The following is a 10,954-nucleotide window of genomic DNA, read 5'->3' on the forward strand; positions in this document are numbered from 1 at the left end:
TGGTTTATTAATAACCAGTGTAACTGCCAGAATGTTGAATGCAAGCATGCAAACGTGTTTGCATTGTGTTGTGTGGAATTGAGTTCCATGCCTGTTGCACTTGGTCAATCAATAAAGGAACAATGAATGGTATTTGTGGATGACGCTGGATCTGTCGTCTGATGATGTCCCTAAGTCCTTGACTGGAGACAGATCTGGTGATCGAGGAGGCCAAGGCAACATGTTGGCACTTGTGATGTTACAAAATAGAAGTGATGTTGCTATTCAATGGAAAGTTGGAAATTGAGATTTAGCTTACTGTTTTATCAATCACAATTGGCGTAAGAATCATGGATTGACCATTGTCATAAAATATTGCATTATGAGATGTGATTAGTTTTTACTTGCAGTTTCGCGTGGCTTGAGGCAGTCACAACTAGCGTGCTACTGATTAAGAAATCGCATTATCGTCTTTCTAATTACTTCATGATCGTAGATACGATCATACCCGGTTGTGAAGTTATTGTTATGACAAAAAAAATTTCCTAAGGGACCAGAAAGTTCTTAAGGGCGCAAAAACAACTGTAACATCACACAAAAGAGAAATTCAATATTAAAGCTGATGCAAGAAGACGATAAAACAGTTTTCTTTTTATCAATGTAACACGAACATTGGACTGCTGATCTCCGTGTCTGTAATCTTAGCAAAATGCATAATTAAAATGAAAATAATACTGAGGAGATAATAGAAATGAGCACTGCTAAATGATTCAGTATTCCCAGAACAAATATTTATTATAACTAAAACATATATCGTACCTTAAGCTTAATACTACAATGACGGTAGATTTTTATGTCCATATCATGTCCATTGAGCGCTCTTTTATATAGCCATTGTCCTCTTGAGTCGCTCGTGCTTCGTCACGGTAAGTTACAACAGTTCTTCTTCCTACACTTCACTCAAAACTTAGACGGAACACGTTTTTATTTATTTAGTAAAAATAATTAGATCAGACCGCCACAAATCTGCGTCCGTCTTACTCGAGAAAAACAGTAAAAGTCTTCTTAGCGCTCCAGGCTTCATTTGTTCTCCCGCGAACAAAATAGTGAAGGATCGTATATCTATCCGTATTTTTCTGTTTTTATTGCCGCCCAAAGACGACAAATTACATCACTAGAAAATTCCACCGTCGCTATGCGACGCCTCATTATACATTAATCATTATTTACAAACAAGTATTTGCCTTCTGGCTGAAAGTATTAACTACTCGTATTTGCTGTTTTAATGAAGTCAAAAATAGCGAATATCTCACACTCTGTAGAGCATATTCGGTTACAACAACATAATGTGGGCGAGCGTTATCCTGTTGGTAAACACCCCATGGAATGATAATCATAAACGGCAGCACAACAGATCGAACCACCTTATTAGTGCACGAATTCGCAGTCAGGGTGCCTGGGGTAACCAGGTTAATGCTCCAGTTGTCTTACAAAATCTCACCTCGGATCATTACTCCAGGTATTGGTGGAGTGTCTAGCATGCAGACAGGTTGGTTGCAAGCTCCCAACTGGCCCCCTTCTAACCAACACAGCCATCACTGTCACCAAGGCAGAACCAAGTTTTATCAGAAAACATAACAGACCTCCACCTTGCCCTCCAATGAGCTCTCGTTTGACACCACTTAAGTTGCAAATAGTGATGGTCTGGAATCCGTAGAATGCATGCAACATGATGTGTGGCTCAAAGTAATCCTTGAAGTAACAGATTTTCAGCAGTTCGATGCTTCACTTTGATGCCAGCTGCTGGTCAAATTACTGCTGCAGATGCAGTGCAATGCATCAGAGCCATCCGCCGAACACCATGGTCTTTCCTCTCAGTACTGCCACATGGCCATCTGGAGTCCTGTCTTCCTGCAACCAAACATTCTTGTGACCAATGCTACTATCAGTCATGTACAGTGGCTACATTCCTGCCAAGTTTTTTCTGCAAATCACAGAAGGAACATCCAGTTTCTTGTAGGCCAATTAAGGTGACCTCTTTGAAACTCAGTAAGGTGTCGATAATATGGTATTTTGTTATTTATTCAAATTACATAGCGTTATTTGTGAGTCTATAGCTAATGTGCCTATTCTTCACAATGATTCATTTTGTGTGCATTAAAATTAGCAGGACAGGTATATTATCCATACTAACAGAATGTGGGAATCTCAGTAGTGTATTCATTGTTTCTGCAGTTTGCTCCTGCCTCCAGTTCCGTTCGTGTTGGTTCTTCAGTCTTCAGCTATGGCATTGTGAAGCCTGATGTGAGATTATTTTATGAAGATGAATCCTGAGAAAATTAAATGTGACTTATGCTCAGCAGTGTTGTCGTTTAAAAGTAGTTTAACTTCTTGCTTAAACAGACATTTGCAACATAAGCATACAACAGTTAATTTAAGTGAAACTCAGAAACCAGTTATTATGAATCTGGGTACTGATAAAGCCAGTTCATTTTTCGACAGCAATTGTTCAGGAATCTGCCATTTCAGTGCCTGTGTGTCAAGATGAACAATCTGTGCAAGAAATACCCAGCACTTCCACCAGTTCAGTTCCAGGTAGGTGTGGTAGACAAAAAGTTTACTGGTTTTGCATCAAGACAAGTGCCTTCATTCAAACACGCCAAAATAGATGACAGATTTTAAGACTTGTTAAAGAATATTTTCCATTTAATGTAGTTGAGACAGCAGAGTTTAGAAAAATGACTTACGTATTAAATGAAAACTATGTACCTCCCAGTAGAAAAACACTCTCGAACAGTTCACTCTCTCATGTGTTCGACAACACACTACTGCGACTAAGATCTGCAGTGCCAGCTTCATCCTACATCTGCATTGTGACTGATGGATGGACATCTGTGAAAAATGAGAGTTATATTTCACTGAATGCTCACTTCATTGATGAAAACTGCAGTCTGAAGTAATACTTGTTATCTAGTTTTAAATCCCATGACAATCATACAGCTGAAAAAATTTCCAGTGAATTGCAAAATATGACTTCATCTTGGGATATTACAAATAAAATTGTAGTTTGCACTACAGATAATGCACCTAATATGGAGAAGACAGCGATCATGTACAAATGGTGGCATGTACCTTGTTTTGCACATACACTTAATTTAATTGTGCAACCAAGCCTTGAACAAATTACAGACACAAGGGGAAAAGTGAAGTTAATCATGGAATTTTTCAAAAGAAGTTCTCAAGCACTTGAGAAATTACACAACATTCAGAACTAAATGGGCTTCTATATTTTAACACCAAAACAAGATTGCCCTATGAGATGTAATTCCATGTATGAAATGTTTGACAGGCTTTTAAAAAGTAAAAGAGCCTCTGCAAAGCTCCCTTGCCATCCTCAGTGTGGATTTACAAACAAAGCTATCCAATGAAGACTGGTCAGTTATTGAAAAATCTTGTGAAATACTATCTCCTTTTGAGCAAGTCACAACAGAAATTAGCAGTGAAAGAAATATAACCTTGTCAAAAGTCGTCTTATTAAGCAAAGGTTTACAAAGTCATTGTCTGAGACTGAAAAACTCAGATTACAGCAATGAAGCAATTAATACAGTAATTGATTAACTTGAGGATGAAATCTGTACCTGCCCCATTCAAAACAGGTAAAGCAATTGCTTGTGAAGCAACATTATTGGATCCTCACTTGAGGGAGCTTGGATTTCCAAAAACTGGACACTGATTAAAAGAAACAAAAGATACCATAATTAACAAGTCCTGTGCTGTATGACAGAAGCCCACTCGGTGTTCTACACACCACCCAAACTGGTTGTGATGAGCACATTCAACTCTAGAAGTGGCAACATTTGGCAAGATTTTGACCACACTGTAGGAGGCTTGTAGACAATCCATATGCTGCCAGCATAATTGATAAATATATGAAGATGCCACTGATACACAGATCAAAATATCTGTTGCTGTGGTGGAAAAAAATCATGTGTTGTTTCCTATGCTGTTTGAAATAATGAAATGACCTCTTTGTATTATGGCCTCCTCTGTTCCATGTGAGCACATATTTTCAAAACAGGGGCAAACAATAACAGACGATCCAATCTTTCAATTGAAAAAGTATCAAAAATGATATTTCTAAACTACAACTTAGAATAGGTACAGTAGATCTACTCAGAAATGAAACTGAAATTTCAATTGATTTTGTTCTTCCCTGGACAATGTGCACTGTATTTGTATTTGATGGTATTTTGTTTAGTCCACTAAATCTTGCATGTAGCTACCTTACAAGAACATTTTTCTCAAATTTGTTGCACACAGAAGACACTTATGTTTTTGCTCACCATCCAGTGAGTTTAATTTTTTTGAGTATGTTATTTATTTGTGTTTGGGAATAATTATCTGATTTATGTACGTATATGTTTGTGTGCTTAATTTTGTAAATGTGCTATGTTTGGTTATTACACTATAGGCATCTTAATACTCGTGTATCATAAATAATTCTCAGGCAAATCAACAGTGGTACTTTGATACTTTTGTTTTTGGCGTTCAGATACTGTGATAAAAATTGTATTTCAACAGCAACTTAACTTCATCTCTGATTTCCTGGGGAATTTTATAATAAAATGATAATATTTCTGTTTGCTGTGAGTACTTTAGGAAACTCCATATACCTGTACCTCAAACAAACTTCTTTAGCAAGAACTGTAAGTGGCATAGAGCCATATTTGCCAGTATGTAGTATCTCAAAGGCATTACACTGTATGAATTGTTTCAAATTTTAGTCTGGTTTTACACTTCAAGGAAACATACTGATCTCTGCATTTCATTTACCTTGAAATGCTTTAACATGTCTTCAGGTTCTATCAAGTGTACATATTATGAGCTGTATCCAGCTAACTTGGGAATGTTTGATGAAAAATTGCCATACTTAACCACTGTGCTATTTGCTCCAGTCTGTTATTGTAATTTTTTGATCTGTGTGCATCTGTCACTTTGCATCCTGCTCTGTGTGACAAACAATAGAAAATTTAACTGTGAGTAAGAAAAGTGTAAGTGGCACATTCATAAATGTTAATTTAGTACCTTGCTTCCCAGAATGCTATCTCAATAAATTATCTCATGATATGCCTTTTCAAGAGCACATACTGATTATAGCTCATAAAAGCTATCAAAATTAGGCACTATAATAAGGAGAAACAAGTTTGGCAAAATCTGTTATGTCAAACATACAAAGTCTGTCCTCAGTCAGTTGGAAAGTATGAAAGTCACATGACTCAAAGACAGTGCATTTGCTGCAGGAAATACAAAACTGCCAAAACACCTAAGTGAAAATTTCTTACTTTATGTGATATGATTGGCACTCTCGCACCTCATTTGTGTTTTTATGACAATGTTTGTACAGTGGACACTAAAGATGATATAATGTGGAGGCCTATACTATTACAAAACACAAACTGTTTCACTGTTTTGAAACAGCATTATTGTTTCATTTGTTTCAAAAGAGTTACCTGTTTCATTTTGCCCACCTCTATTTTGCGGTACTCACAATATTCCAAAGAGTTTACAAAGAAAAAGAGTTTACAAACTTTCTTGACAAAAGAAGAATGTTCACTAAAATATATCATTATTTTGTAAATGAGTCCAGAAATAAATTTTATAATTATCATCAGATTGTGCAATTAATAATATGAATTTTAAGTATGCCAGATATTTTGTAATTTCAAATATTTCTAAAAGAAGAATAATTTTAATTGTACATTCAGAGTAGTAACAAATTAATTTCTTTTTACATATTTTAGCATGAAATATAATACATTGCATACAAAATCATATGAAATTCTTTCAGTTAAACAACTGGGATAATGTTCAGCTATACCAGAATCAATAGTATAAATGGTAGCAGTTATTTCCATAAAAAAAAAAAAATAATAAAAAAAAATAAAAAAAAATAAAAAAAAAAAATAAAGGCAATGTTAGAGAAGTGTGTCCCACTACAAACATAACCCATAGGGAAAATAGTCTGAGGGTAAAAAGTGAGTGCCTTATCAAGTTCAGAAACTTTGTTCACCATCACTCTTCTAATGCAAGTGAAATATATTCTTTAGGACACATCTAACTGCAAAGGGCAAATGTGGCAGTTCACCTTCTCTCTAGAAAGATAAAGCTGATTCACTCTCCTAACTGATATGTTAGGTGGCAGTCTAGTAAATTAAGGTATTTGTCACCATTAACTGCATCTATTCTAATATGTAAATACAATATATATCATGACACAGAGACCACTTCTCTGACAGTGTATTGATCTGCTTTTGCCCTCTTTAGTTCACTCTGTTACTATGAAAGTTACGCACTGATGCCTTCATATATGTCCTATCTAAGAAATATTTATCTTTTGCCATACAGGGTGGTATAGTATGCAGCATCAACAGACTTGGTGTTGTTTGCTCTACAATATTTTGTGGTAACACAGCAAAAATATATTAGGGAAGAGTATGTGATAAAATTTTGTGCTCCATTAAGATAGAGCCATCTGAGTGGAACTTCCTGTCTTTGGAATGTACACCATGATGGGGCATGTGCACAGAATATCAATATATGAGGACAGTGCTGTTTACAAACTAAAAAATTGTACAGTGCATTGCCAGGTAGCATAAAAAAATACCAAACACTGATACATTCAAAAAAAGAATTAAAAAAATCTACTAATAAACAACTGTTTCTACAGCATTAATGAATACCTGGAATTTTGCTCAAATTTGTAGGTCTGCTTCATTACTCTCATAATTATCATAAAACCAAACTTCTTTTGTCCTTGTATGTATCTAATTATGCACCTAGCTTTTGTGCCATATGTTACTATGCCTAGTTAAATAAAGTACTGGCATTTAATAGTTTTAGTAAAATTGACCAAGGGGTTCGCCAACTTTTATTTTATCTGTATGTACGTATATAATTTTATAATCAAATTAAGCAGAATAATGTTTTTGTTATAAAGATTTGTTGATACCAATGATAAGATTTTGTACATGATGTAAATATGTAATATTTTATATGGTTCTGTACCTTGACAAGTCCAATATCATGTATGTGATAATATGGGCACTAAATAAATAAATAAATAATAAATTATCTAGAACTTTTTCCTCTGATTGTCAGTGTTCTGTGACCAAGGCTGTGACCCATGGCTTAATGAGGAATGAGCGAAATCTGTAGATTTTTAAAAAAATTCCTTACAGGCATGTGAGAATGGGCGTGGTGTGGTACTTCTTTCTGTTGCACAAGGTAAAGTGTCAGAAGGCATTGACTTTGATCACCATTTAGGCAGAGCTGTGCTCACGTTTGGAATGCCATATGTGTATACAGAATCATGCATTCTAAAAGTTTGGTTGTAGTACCTAAGAGATCAATTCCAGGTATTTGTTCCCAATGAATAAGATTTTTATTTGAAACTGTACCTGACAATGCATTTTGTTTCACAAGTTCTTACTCACAGTTAAGGATGTTCAGTATATTCAGCTCAAACATCTGACGGAAAGAAAATAAGTGCATTCGCAGAATCATAAAGTGACAATGGTAGCGTGATGTCTATCATACAATCTGCAAAACATTTTACTTTCAAGTGACTCATTAGTAATGGCCAAAATCAACTAAAATCATAGAAGAAGTTAATAAGAGATCTTTGAGGTGGACAAAAATCCATATCACAACAAGAGTTGTCGAGAACTACAGTCAGCTACACTGCAATGAGTTTAATCAGGTTTTGTCATGTGTAGAGTTTCTGGTAAACTGGTGGGATAAAAGATATTTATTTTGTTTTTTTAATTGTTTTTGCACAGTAAGTTATGTGATGATAATGAGAAAATATGAGTTATCTCTTCCGAACTTTCAAATTATAGTAATTCGGGAGACGTTGTTCATTGTGATGCACTGAACTTCCTTTAGAAGCACACATTGCTAGACTGGTGTGCATATAGTAAGAAGACAGCGCTTGATATGCTCTGCATGGGGAGGGACTGAGAATACTTTGCTGCATCACCTGTTTGTTCTCTGTCTCTGTCCCTCAACACATTCTCCAACCTTTCTCACTTGGTAAATGAAAATGCTACATCTGCCATACTCTACTTCAGAACACTGTTTCTACCACTGAGACTGTTTCAGGAAACTGGTGTACATAGAATTGTGTCCCTCTCACTTGTCCTTGTAATATTTTGTGTGTTTGCTTCATGACACCGCATAGTGACCACTGCAGTGGCAATCAGATGAAAATCAATTTAAATCTCCATGAGCGTTTTGAACTGCATGTGACAGACAAATCAGCAAAATGATGCTACTGTCCAGTGAAACTGACATCTCACACTATTTCTCACAACTGATCATCACCCTGCTTCTTACCTCATTATGTCTTTCCCTGATTACATAAATTGATAACTCAGGCTAGAAGTAAGATACAAAAATGAAACTTGTGTCGGATTGTTTACAACTATCAAAGTTTTTTTTTCTGTTTTAGGTTCGCAGTACGTAAGTAGTGGATGAGGTGCAGTGTCCAAGAAGCCATGTTAACCAATCAGGAGAAGGCATAGTGTGTCCTGTGGTACCATGAAACACGATCACCAACCATAGTGCAGAGACACTTCCAGACAACATTTGGAAGGAATCCACCTGATGTCAAGAGCATTTAAGCCTGGTATGAGAAGTTCAAGAACACAGGATCGGTTGCTGACCTTCCGAGGTCTGGTCGACCAAGAACCTCAGCAGACAGGGTGGAAGCAGTAAGGCAGTCTTTTCTGCGAAGTCTGAAGAAATCGGCGCGCAGGGCCTCGCATGTATTACAGATGCCGAAAAGCTCTCTCCATGACATTTTACACAAACGTTTATGGTTTCGTGCATACAAAGTGCAAATCGTTTAGGCCTTGTTGCCCAATGACAGTACATGTCGATATGACTTTGCAGTCGAAATGTTATCACGTATTGAGGACAATGATGGTTATCTCAGACGAATGTGTGATGTGTGAAAAAAACTTTGATAGTTTGTAAACAATTAGATGCCTGTTTCATATATGTATCTTACTTATAGCCTGAGTTATCAATTTATGTAATCAGGGAAAGACTTTTCGGACACCCTGTAGATTGTTCTGCTTTTAAGTGTGTGGTCTTTTAATGTTTTCTGTATTTATTTATTCTTAATGTTGCTGTCTTCAGATGCAATATTTTTAGTTTTTACTTGATGCATACAATTTTGTGGCCTTTTTCAGTCTGTATGGCAGACAACCATTCCTATGTACAATTTTATCATCTCTTCTGTTATGATATAAGTATGCAATGTAAAAACCTCATGTTTTGCTTCTAACGCTTCAGCTCCCTCAATGTTATAATTCAGTCTGTGCATACCTGAATTCTTTGCAGTTGGCAATTGTCTGTTTTAAGACAGATAAATGTACATAAATTTCCAGGAAGTTTTAAGTTACAGAATCCAACTCACACAGTTTATGTTAAAGTTCTTCAGCAGTTTCCTTCATTTACCCATTAGATTTTGCTCAAATGTCAAGTTGCCTCATTTTCTTGATTCTTCTTTGAATACTTATGAATTGTAGACTACAAAAACACATTTTCACAGATAAGGGAGAATGACTTCCTCACTTTTGATGCAATGTGACATGTAGCCCAGTGTGTGGGTCGTGCACTACATGGTAAAACTGACTATGGTATAATGGTATTTGCTGACAATATAAGCGACTTTGTGTATTTCTTGTCAATAATCTCAGTTTATTACTTTACAGAAAGTATTCAATGATGCTTTTGTATCTTTGTTAAGAGATTCTCATGCCAGGATAAGTGCAGCAAATTACCAAAGTGGATACAAGAACATCTCAAAGATTCTGTATATAATCTTTCAATGGATTCAAAAAGATTTTTATAAAATGTTTTTTTTTGTGTATGCTTTGAAGAGCACTGACTTGATTTAGTTTTAGAATTAACAGAAAGATAAAATTTATCATTTAGACCTGCTACACAATTGACACTACATGGTAAATATGTGCAATGTTGGTTAATGGGTTCTCAACATTTTAGTTTTAATATTTTAAATAATTAAGAGGGCTTTCAGATGCACTTTAAGATTACAACAGTCTGCTAGACCAGTATTTAAAACAGGACTGTTGCCTTTCTGAGTGGGAGACTCAGGCATAACCTGTAGCAAGTGTAAAGGCTCAGCCTGTCACTACCTCTTTTCTGCTCTCCAAACTACAGAAGCTCTCAGATGTGCCTTGCTGTACATATCCTTCTCACAAGAGTGCAAATGATTTTCTATGAAGTTATAATGCTAAGTGCAAAAGCAACAACCCACGCAGCAAACAGTACAGTAGGCATTGTTCATTCTTTTGCAATTAACAACTATTCATGCCATTATTCTTGTACCTGCTTCCACACATTCTGTGCTGAGTGGCATTCCTTCAATTATGCGTTTTAGTTTTGTTTCTTTTGTTTCCCTCTCCCATCATTCTGATCCACCACTCACTTCTCAATCTTGTCTTCTGTGTATCATCATACTTTGCGAACTTTTCTAGTCTGAGTAGTTATTCAAATTGTTGATCACCATAGTCTCAACTTTGTCCACCTGTGGCATTGTGCAGAAATGTTTGTCAAGTGTATGCCCAATGAGAAATTTGTGAATGAAAATCTACAAATACTGTTGAATATAGTATATTCCCATTATCATAAATATTAAAAGAGCTTCCAAAGTTTGGACTGTGAATGTGGGTCTTTACCTCCTCCCAGATTGCCAAATGATGACACAACCATTCAGCCGTGAGGACTAGCTGTGAGTTTCACAGTTGACGCTTGAACAACTTCAGAATGAAGAGATGCGGAGGAATCAGCTAAACAAAACTAGTGCACAATGTGACCATTGTGATTATCAGATAGCCACTGACTGAAGAAACAATTTGAAAATCACATTGTGTGTGTGTGTGTGTGT

The 10,954-nt window shown here is 36.0% G+C and overlaps 1 protein-coding gene across 2 annotated transcripts in view; it reads right to left on the reverse strand.

Annotated features, from left to right (window-relative positions):
- LOC126458075 (juvenile hormone esterase-like) overlaps window positions 1-10,954 on the reverse strand; it is a 179,036-nt gene that overhangs the window by 112,530 nt on the left and 55,552 nt on the right. The window lies entirely within an intron of this gene.

This window comes from Schistocerca serialis, chromosome 2, assembly GCF_023864345.2.
Source record: "Schistocerca serialis cubense isolate TAMUIC-IGC-003099 chromosome 2, iqSchSeri2.2, whole genome shotgun sequence".
Lineage (NCBI taxonomy): Eukaryota > Metazoa > Arthropoda > Insecta > Orthoptera > Acrididae > Schistocerca > Schistocerca serialis.